The sequence below is a fragment of the Gopherus evgoodei genome, chromosome 3 (genome assembly GCF_007399415.2).
Source record: "Gopherus evgoodei ecotype Sinaloan lineage chromosome 3, rGopEvg1_v1.p, whole genome shotgun sequence".
In the NCBI taxonomy this organism is placed as follows: Eukaryota; Metazoa; Chordata; order Testudines; family Testudinidae; genus Gopherus; species Gopherus evgoodei.
In genome coordinates, this window is record NC_044324.1 from 33,862,772 (window position 1) to 33,873,673 (window position 10,902).

Genomic DNA, 10,902 nt, shown 5'->3' on the forward strand with positions numbered 1-10,902 from the left:
TATTTTACAAGGTAATTATAATTCCATTAATCTTTTTCCAGTGCAGGTGCCACTATAGAAGGATCATATTGCAAGGGTCAATATTCTATTTCAGCTTTTAGATGCACTTCCTTGTACAATAAATTAGTCATTCATTAATGTTGGTTGCAAGGCAATGTCCCCTCCCAAAGAAGCAGCAGCAACAAATATTTAACTAGCCCTATATAGTAACACTACTACTATATTATCAACTTATACATATTTTGTAGAATGACAGCTGAGAATTAGTAAACAAAAGTGCTTTCCTAGGTTTTGATCCTGCACCTACTAGAGTCTATAATCCATTTTAATGTGTTATAGCTACTTATTCCTGTTTATCAAAGAAAATCAGAAGAAACAGAATTATTTTAATTGCAAATAATATACTTTAGAAATATTAAATGATTACAAATTGAACATATACACAGGGGCTTATTTTAAAACCCTATACAAGTTAATTAACTATCACTTCCCTAAGGGAAATTGTTTAATTTGTGTAAGATTGAGCGAGAGGAATGAGCTAATGCCAAATCACTGATGAGGGCTGTCATAAACAGATAGCTACGGGTTAATGTCTCTTTCACCTGAAACACCTGACCAGAGAACCAATCAGGAAACCGGATTTTTTCAACTTTGGGTGGAGGGAATTGTGTGTCTGAGTCTTTTGTCTGTCTGCCTGCTGTCTCTGAGCTTTGGAGAAGTAGTTCTATTTTCTAATCTTCTGTTTCTAAGTGTAAGGACAAAGAGATCAGATAGTAAGTTATATGGTTTCTTTTCTTTGGTATTTGTATGAATATAAGTGCTGGAGTGCTTTGATTTGTATTCTTTTTGAATAAGGCTGTTTATTCAATATTCTTTTAAGCAATCGACCCTGTGTTATATCATCTTAATACAGAGAGAACATTTGTATGTATTTTTCTTTCTTTTTTATATAAAGCTTTCTTTTAAGACCTGTTGGAGTTTTCTTTACTTCAGGGAAATTAAGTCTGTACCCACCAGGGAATTGGTGGGAGGAAGAAATCAAGGGGAGATCTGTGTGTTGGATTGCTAGCCTGATTTTGCATTTCCTCTGGGTGAAGAGGAAAGTGCTTTTGTTCCAGGATTGGAAACGGAGAGGGCAAGTCCCTCGGTTTGGATTCACAGAGCTTGTGTCTGTGTATCTCTCCAGGAGCATCTGGAGGGGGGAAGGGAAAAAGGATTATTTCCCTTGGTTGTGAGACTCAAGGGATTTGGGTCTTGGGGTCCCCAGGGAAGGTTTTTCAGGGGGACCAGAGTGCCCCAAAACACTCTAATTTTTTGGGTGGTGGCAGCAAGTACCAGGTCCAAGCTGGTAGCTAAGCTTGGAGGTTTTCATGCTAACCCCCATATTTTGGACGCTAAGGTCCAAATCTGGGAATAAGGTTATGATAAGGGCAATTGGAAATTAATGTATAAAAACATACACATTGGTGGTGGGTGCTATCTAAATTGCCAGCATGTGGATATTGAATAAATCTTGCTGAATGAATTAGATTTTATCATTTTAAAAACTGATGTTTTTAATATCTCAGGAAGGATTAAACTGAACATGAATTTATACAGCCAAAAATTGTACCACAATTACAATGTTAAATAAGGAATAAAGAGAATTTTAGATCAAAATAAAGATGGTTAAAAATTGTATTGTCATAACTTCCAAACAGGCAGACTTAAGCTTAGATACTCAGCTGCATCCAGTTCTATGCCTATCTTGGGCCTTGGCCCCAGCAAATATGAAGCTGTTCTATCCTATACTGGCTGACTGAGCTCCCCCACCGAAGAGGCCACTGACAACCTTGGACTGTTAGAACACACTATGGCCATGCCCCCTCCTCACCTTTTACATTAGATGCCTCAAAACAAAGTGGCCTAGGGGGTTATTATGCTAACTTTGTGCCCACGGGGAACAACCTCATGCTGAAGGAATCCCCAGCAATGGAGACCAGGAGCTCTCTACTCCCTTTGGGGAGCCAGAAGAGAGCTCAGGATTCACCCTTGTTCTCAAAGAATAGGTTTCTTCCTTGTCTGGAGAGACAAGATTTGACAAAAACACAGGAAAACCTATCCTTGAAACAGAAAAATGCATTAGTGTTCAAAAAGGATACTAGACGGCAAAAGCCAATTGCTCCACATATTTCAGAGACATCAGAAAATGTATCCCTCACATACAGTTAATTGGTTTTGCAAGGATATAATTCCATCCATGGCTTCAGTGAAGTTACTCCTGATTTACATCACTGGAGCTCAGAAAAGAATCAAGCCCCTCAACTCCAGAAAACAGCTCTGAACATGTTTTTTTTTTTCAGAAAGGCTAAGCTCCCACAATTCCAGCCAAAGTCACATGTGCAAGATATTATTTATAATGTGCTAGATATTAGTATAATTTATTAGCTTCAATTTTTTTTCCATTTTAATCACAAAATTATGGTTCTCACACACTGAGGGAGTGATTAAAGACCTAATTCAGAGGTCATGACATTGGTGAGAGTGTTTATATTGACTTTAATAGTCTTTGGATCAGGATCTAAATCTTTTTGTTAAAGTGATATTACCTCTTTTTGGCCTTCACAGAGAGGCAAAATGAGCATTAACTAGGTTATCGTTTTATTCCACATATTAGGTCTTGGATGTAATGCTCAAGAAAACTACTAAATAATCTATTAGTTGTGCAACATCAAAAGCAAATAACTCAGTCTCCCATCTGTTCTGGGGTCTTTGTTTGCACCCAGATGGCTGTTGGTGTGGTTTTGCATAACGAAATATGCAAGGCATCCTACCCTCCAGACAGAAAAGGCTGTATGCCAGATGAGTATGCATTTGCCATGTTTTCAAGATGATGTTACAATTGATTCATACTCAAGAATCATCAAGAGTCTATATTCCAGCAAATCATTAGATTTAAAAAAAATTGTGTTTTAGATTGTTTTATAAATGTATTCTTAGTATCTATTGTTGGTCCCTTTCCTACTCTCATCAAAATCAATGTATGTAAAAACTCATATTGATATTGGTAGGGGAGGATGGTGCTGTGATGGCCACCTCCTGGCCAGGCATAGAGTAGCAGCTTTCATTCCATATGGTTCCCCCTGCCAATGGTCAATCCATTGCTGAAGTAGTCTTTCGTAACATAATTCACAGTGCTCCCTCTTCACAACTTAGCCTTCTAGCCTTGCCAAACCAGGTAGGGAAATGCAGCTCCCCCTACCCCCTTCTATGCTAGGTTCCAGCCCAGGGACCCCTATATACAGCAACTATGGTCTACTTGCTCCCAGTCCACATTGCTATTTCCCTGGATTTCTTCCTCCTTTCCTTCTCTATTTTATGGCCCTATCCCCCTCTGGGTTTGCTGACCTAAATTCCTTTCTCTCAGGGAACAACTGTAGACTACTGCCTCCCCCTACCCTGACTTCTTGCCAAACTCTGTAGCCCCAAACAAACCTCCCTTCTCCCAGGAAGTGACTGCAGATTACTTCCCCTGCAGTCCTCTTCTTTTCTTTTCTTTTTCCAGCCCTTAACATGTGGGGGGTTGGAACCACCACCCACTGCAATTTTCACATAAGCAAAAAATCTATTTCCTCTCACCCAGTCTTGTATCCATAAAAAAGCAAAAGTAATGCTTTATTATACTATTACACTTCCCCGGTACTCTCACTAATCCTTTCAGACTATCTTCTTTCACCTTGAGGCATCTCAGTTCTTCATAAAGAATCTTTCTTTCTGTGTAATTCTCCCTGCATTGCCACAGCAGATGCTTAACTGTTTCTTCAGCTTTGCATGTGTCGTACAACCAGTCTTTGTACTTGTTTAGTAAATATAAATTACTATTTGGGTCACAGTGACCTGTTGGCAATCTAAATATAGTTATTTCACTTCTTCTATCATAGCTATTAAGTATACCATTATCCTCAAGTTTAAGACATATTTCACAGCACCTTCATCCTTTTTTTCTCTTTGGTCCATTGTTCTAGCCATTGCTCCTTAATTTCACTCTTAACCAAACTTTTGAAGTTCTGTGTACTCAGAGGAATCCTTTATATCAACATCCTCATTTTTAAGGCACTCTTAGCTGCCTTAGGCCCTTTATCTGCCTTTTCATTGACCAGTATCCTGATATACACTGGAATCCACACTATTACTATATGTATACCTAGATGTACTATCTCTGTATTTAAGAACAGTATTATGTAATTTCTGTTTTCCAGGGCTCCCTTTCTAATTGCCATTATACCCAATAAAGTGTCAGATAGGATATCAGTCATAGAAGGTGTGACAAGGTCTGCTTACACCGCACTAGCCCAGACAGGGTTAAGCCCATATTACTGACACCAGAAGTCCCAGCTCCCTGGTGGGACAGGGCATGCTCCAAATGTGCTAGCAGTATAAAAGGAGGAAGCCCAGCTCATTCTGGGCTGGAGGCCGCAGGGGAAGGACCTGTCTGGGAAGCTCCTGTGGAGGGCCAGCCACAGCCCCTGACTGTGCTGGGAATCAGAGTCTCCCTGGTACCGCCTGTACTCTGGTGACTGGAGGAGCCACTGGAGGTGACTGGCCCAACTGACCACAGAGGATTCGACGTCTCCTGGAAGACCCCAACTCAGACACTGGTAGGAAGTGACCCGGGGGGGTGATGGAGTGGTACCTCCCAGCTGGGAAATTTCAGCGTGTTTCGGTAGGACCCCCCTGCTGAGTCAGTGGCAAGTTGCTATGCCTTGTTAGGGCCCTGGGTTGGGGCCTAGTGGAGTCAGGTGGGCACGGACTCTCCTACTGGGGCTGCCACATCTTTTGATGGGTGCCCACCCTAATAGACTCTGGCTGCTAGGCCACACTGGCCAGCACCCCAGGGCTACTTTACAGACTCTGGCCGCTAGGCCATGCTGCCCTGCACCTAACAGCTGCCCTATAGACTCTGGCCGCTAGGCCACGCTGCCCTGACCCTAGGGGCGTAGACCTTCACAGATGGGTATATGTCCCTTATCCAGATCAGTGCCAACAGTATACCCATCATAATGGCCACAAGATTAGATGGTCCCGTAGATCTTTAATTCCAAATTCAGGGACACAAAAGTCTATTCCCACTCTACCAGTTTTGTCATTGCTAGAGCTGACAATATGGATTTGGCAATGCTGACCTCATTTGCTATGTATAATCTCAAACTTTAATCATCATATTTGACAGTCCTGCTCATATTTGTTTTATTGTATAATTCCAAATCCAAAACTGGAGAGCCAACCGTCCAGCTATAGTTTGATTTCCTCTAAGTAGAGTTTTTAATTTATTTCTTTTCATCCAAATATTTTACACAACCTTTGACCCTGTTAACATGTGGACGTTTGTGGTGCCCCGTTATTTCTTGTCTACTTAATTCCCAGCAAGGGTTCCAGAACAGGGAGAGTCAAGGGGCCATTGCTCTCCCACTTTTGAAAGTGAACAGGCCTGGATTATACACTTTTTGCCCCAAGCCCAGCCCCCTGCCACTCCTCTTCCCTTTGAAGCCCCGCCTCCCAGCCAGGCCAGAATCTGGAGCTGGGTCAGGAATAAGAGCCACATGGGCAGCTGTGATGAGCCATGGACCCTCCACCTGCCCTGGGGGATGGGACGGGGGCTGCTTTCAGGCCTCCCCACCCCGGGCAAGTGGAGGGGCTCAGGATCCCTGGCCCAGTTCCAGATTCCAGCTTGTCCAGGAGGGCAGGGCCTCAGGGGAAGAGGAGGGCCAGAGACGGGCCCAGAGGGGGGTGGGGCCTCATGGGCCCCCAACTTCTAGGAAGAATCCATGGCCCCTGATTCCCAACAATCCTTGTATATCTATTTAGTACTCTTATCTTCACTATTTCCATTAACCTTGTCCCAAAATTTTAAATCTAACAATTTCATTCCTAAATGTATAGGTATTTCTCTGGTTGCTACCTGCAGCACACACAATGGAGTTATAATACTAGCACTACCTGTGATTTGCAGAGCTTGGGTTTTGATTGACTTTAATTTTTTAACTGATGATTTAGAAGTTGAATTAAAGGATTGGCATCTATGATGTAAAACTGGTCTTATTAATACCCTACACAGCATCAGCAATGTGTTCTTATCTACATCTCAATTTTTCCCAGCAATAGTTTTAAGTAGATTTATGCTGTCTTTTCATTTAGTCTTTATATGATCCTTCTAAGTTGGTTTGTTATCAAACATAACTCCTAAGAATGCAAAATTTTGAACTACATGTATTTTTTCTCTATAGAGATATAGGTTCCATTCTTCCCCAACCTTCCTTTTTGTGAAGATCTTTCCATTTGTTTTACCAAGTGAGAACTTAAATCCCCAAGTATATCCTTATTCTGAAATCCGCCATAGCACTTCACTGGTTTTCTCCATAGCTATTCTAAGTCTTCTATATTTGGGCCATATAGCACAGTCATTCACAAATACCTATTCCTGCCTGTATATTCCTCAGGAAATTATTAATCATAATATTAAACAGGGTGGACTGATAACACTCTCCTGCGGAGTTCCATTAATATGTTTATAAATATTCGACAAAGCCTTGCATAGCTCTATTACTTCAAAAGTCTCTTACCCACCAGAACAGTCTTCCTTTTATTCCACTTCCTGCTAGTTTGTACAGCAAGCCTTTCTTCCTTAGCATGTCAAATGCTTTTTCAATGTCCAGAAAGACAATTATCATTGACTCTCTATTAGAGGGGTGGCCATGTTAGTCTATATCCACAAAAACAACAAGGAGTCTGGTGGTGTCTTAAAGACTAGCAGATTCATTTGGGCATAAGCTTTCATGGGTAAAACCCCCACTTTTTCAGGTGCATGAAGTGAAAATTACAGATACAGGCATAAATATACTGGCACATGAAGAGAAGGGAGTTACCTTACAAGTGGAGAACCCGTGTTGACAAGGCCAATTCAGTCAGGGTGAATGTAGTCCACTCCCAATAATTGATGAAGAGGTGTCAATACCAAGAGAGGGAAAATTGCTTTTGTAGTGAACTCTCTGTTCCTCCTGGTTTTTTGTATTTGTTTCTAATCTTACAATATTATCAACTGTGCATATTCCATTCCCGAAACCAGGACACGGTTTATAATTTCATTTTTTTTCCAGATAGGCTACTAAGCTCTCATTTATCATTCTTTCCATAATTTTGCTCACATATGATGTGAAAACAATAGGTCTATATGCAGCAGGTCTTGAATGTAATATGCCAGGTTCTCCTATTGGTATAACCACCCCTTGCTTCCATTATTCCCTTTCCTCATGTTGTTATATCATTTCAATTCAATTCTTAAACTCCCTTTGCTATGGATCCTGCATCAAGATTAACATGTTAATATTGTTTGTCTTCACTCTGCTTGAGTGAAAGGCCTAGGAATTATAAGATTTCCTACAACTGTCAAGCAGAAATAGTCAGCCATCCTGCATTTGAATCCCTCTTGATAACCCCAGACCCGGTCATCTAACCTAGCATATTCTGTAACCTGTGCTCTGAGAAGATTCAAATAATCTATATTTCTATCAGTTGACATAAACTTTCCTTATTTCAAATTCTAAAGTATATATGTTTCTGTAATAAAGTATGTAGGGAACCAGTTTGGTGATAGCAACTTAACTTATACCAGTCTGGGATTTCATTTGATGACAACAGCATCTGATGCCTTCTATAATTACTGTACTCATAGATTACCCACATTCCACCAAGATTTTGAATTGAAACTATTTGAGGATTGTATCCTTGGAACTGAAGATTTAAGATTTCTGTAGTAAATTCAATTTTCTTCCCCTTGAAACCTTCCTTTTCAAAGAGGACTATGATTGGCTCAGAAAGCTTAATGTTTATAACATATAGAGATTTAAGATTTGTTTGGGATGGACATCCCATTGCAGAAAAATTAGGATAGGTTCCTTCTTCTAACACATACTGACTACCAGAGAAATCTTCTTTATCGTAGGCAATCCATCTGCCACCCAAAATCTTGGAAGATGTTATAGCAAATGAAACATCAATATAATTGATTTTTTTCTCAAATATTTGGCTGCAACCTTTGAATTCTGGTTATGAAAATAACTGGACATTGAATTTCCCCATTTGGCTATTGATGATATCCACAACTATGGACTGAACTGAAGAGATCTTACAATTTGTGGCTTGCCCAAGCCTCAGTTCTGAGATACAGTCCTTTATCAAGTATTGCTCTCTTATAAAATCAGGATTCTCATAGACAACCTACTCTTCACTGAACACGTTTATCGATTGTGTCCTCAGCCATTCCAAGTGTCTCAAATTGGAAATAATTCCTAAAACATTAATATTGGAACTTTTACTCCCAAAGTATTTTTCACTGAATGTTATCATCTGGGGGTTTGTGAAATCTCAGAGTTCTTCACTGTAACCACTCCTATCTTTCCATTCCTGGTACACACCTTCCTCCTGCAAATGATTACCTGCAAACTAATTTCTTGTAAGCAATCCAAATACCTCCAGACACTTTTATGGACCCAACTGATGTAAATGGCAGAGTCTTCTTTTCTACCAGTACTTCTTTTGCTTTCCTTCCTCAGTAAGTTTGAATATTTCTGATTCCAGTTTCATATATTTACCTTCAAAGAGAGAGTTCTCATAAATTACTACCTTTGGTTCTCCAATGGATTAAACTTTGTGGCCACCCATTTTCAAGAGATCTATCTCATGGACCTAAATCTATACTTTCATCTTCTCCCAAAACACTAAATTAGGATATTCACCAGGATCTAACATTAAAGGGACTCCCTGGAAACCAGGTTCTTCAGAAATTAGCCCTATGCTCCAATTTATTTTTAGAGAACAAGTCTGCTGTCTTGTGCCAAATATGTGTTTCCTCTTTGTTATCAAAAAATGAAGTTACAATTCCTACCCCCTTCTGGGTTCCGTATACAAGTTAATTTGGCAGATCTTTTACTACACGTTTAATGTAACTAGTCACTGCAAGCTTTGCAAATATACATGAATCTTTTTCTTCTGAAGTATTTTCACCCCAAATATTAGTGAGTTCCTGTTCTCCTTCCTCCAGAGGAATAGAGGTCCTTCAAAATTTGGTTTCTCATACAGAATTCAGCTTTATCTATGTACCATTCTTGTGAAAGTTTGTTTCACTATATATCAGCATCTGGTCAGGTCTAGGATGGATTTTATTTTAGCTGTTTCCTGAAAATGCCTCCCCATCTAATAAACCAGCAGGGACATTTGGTTCATATCAGCTAGACTTTAATGAGCTTGAGAAACTTTTGTCACTGCTTTCATAGTTTGGCATTTGTAAATTTAGTTCTTTTTACATCTTATCTGTTTGCAAATATTTTTCCATGTTACTTGGAACTTTTTGAACCTGAAAGTGACCCAGACTTTTGAGGTATGTTGAATGATCTGGCTGCATCAAGTTGTAAAGCAGGCATCCCTTAGGAGTAAGCTGTGAAAGTTGTTCTGATGGTGTTTACTGAGGTTATAAAGGGAGTAAATATCTTTTCTTTAGTTGTAAATATTAGCAAGCTTGAGAAGACAGTACTTTTTCCAGACGGAACCGCTTAATTTCACCATCTTTACCATCCTTGTTCTCTTTTCCATTTACTTCCTGAATCAGTGAAGGTTAATCTCTTTTGGATGATATGAGTAATTTGAAAAGTATACTTTGTTCTGTAGATGCATGCTTGGGTCTGACTCTGGCTTCAGTTTCTAGGCTTTGTATTTTAAATTACAAGGCTGGTGCTATCCTGTGCTTTTTCTCTCTTTTATTCACAAAATAAATTAAATATAGTGGGATTAAATACTTTCTCTAAATTGTCTTCATGAATTGGAGACATTGTAAAAGCAGCAAAGAGTCCTGTGGCACCTTATAGACTGACAGACATATTGGAGCATGAGCTTTCGTGGGTGAATACCCACTTTGTCAGACCATGTAGACAAAGTGGGTATTCACCCACGAAAGCTCATGCTCCAATACGTCTCTTAGTCTATAAGGTGCCACAGGACTCTTTGCTGCTTTTTCAGATCCAGACTAACACAGCTACCCCTCTGATACTAGACATGGTAAAGTGATTGTGGGGGACTTTGGAAGCTTTGGCCTTTTCTTCTTATGGGCTATACAAATTGATCTGTCTAGATTTTTGATTGTTTTGGTAAACTTTTTCGTGTCTGATGGGGACTCGAAAATGCTCTCATTATCACCATCAAAAACATTACAAGTGTTACTTGGGCTTTTCTGAACATTGACAATATTTTGCTCTAATGTCTGTATATTTTCTAAATTGTTTTTGTTACACTGCATGTTTGTAGACATTAAGTCTCCTGTTTTTTGTCTTTTTGCCTTCATTATGTATTTGAGAAAGCATATTCTGCTCTAATTCTGATTCTTTGGAAACTACACCAGATTTTAAGGGATATTTATAATCTTTACAAGGTGACGTGATCTCTGTGTTTGATAACAATATTTGTTCTTCACATTGGTGGGATTTTGAGGTTGTATTAATGGCTCTATTAGCATTATCTTGGAAGATTTCATTTTGTTGGGGGGTTGTAAAGATGTTATTTTAGGTAACAAACTGTCCTTATTAATAGTGGTGGGTTCTACATCTGCTTGTCTTAAAGAGCAAGCACTAGCATCTACTTTGCTGGTGTGGTTAAAAAGAAATCCCATAACTTTAGTTCTCACTGTAGATCTGGAAACATCTAAACATAAGTTTCTCAGCTCTGAGCTGTCTAAATCAGAACCTGTTTGTTTTTCAGTTGATTTGTCTACTTTTCTATTTTTAGTCCCTTCAGTACAGAAGAGAGCTCCTCCATCAGAGCTCCACTTTTACACATTTTGCTGTCTTGGATTCAGTTTTACTTTCAGAAAGTGAGCAA

At 39.6% G+C, this 10,902-nt stretch overlaps 1 pseudogene; it reads right to left on the reverse strand.

The window, feature by feature from the left end:
- Window positions 1-7,314: 7,314 nt before the first annotated feature.
- On the reverse strand, window positions 7,315-10,369 carry LOC115647687 (annotated as a pseudogene).
- Between the last annotated feature and the right edge of the window lie 533 nt (window positions 10,370-10,902).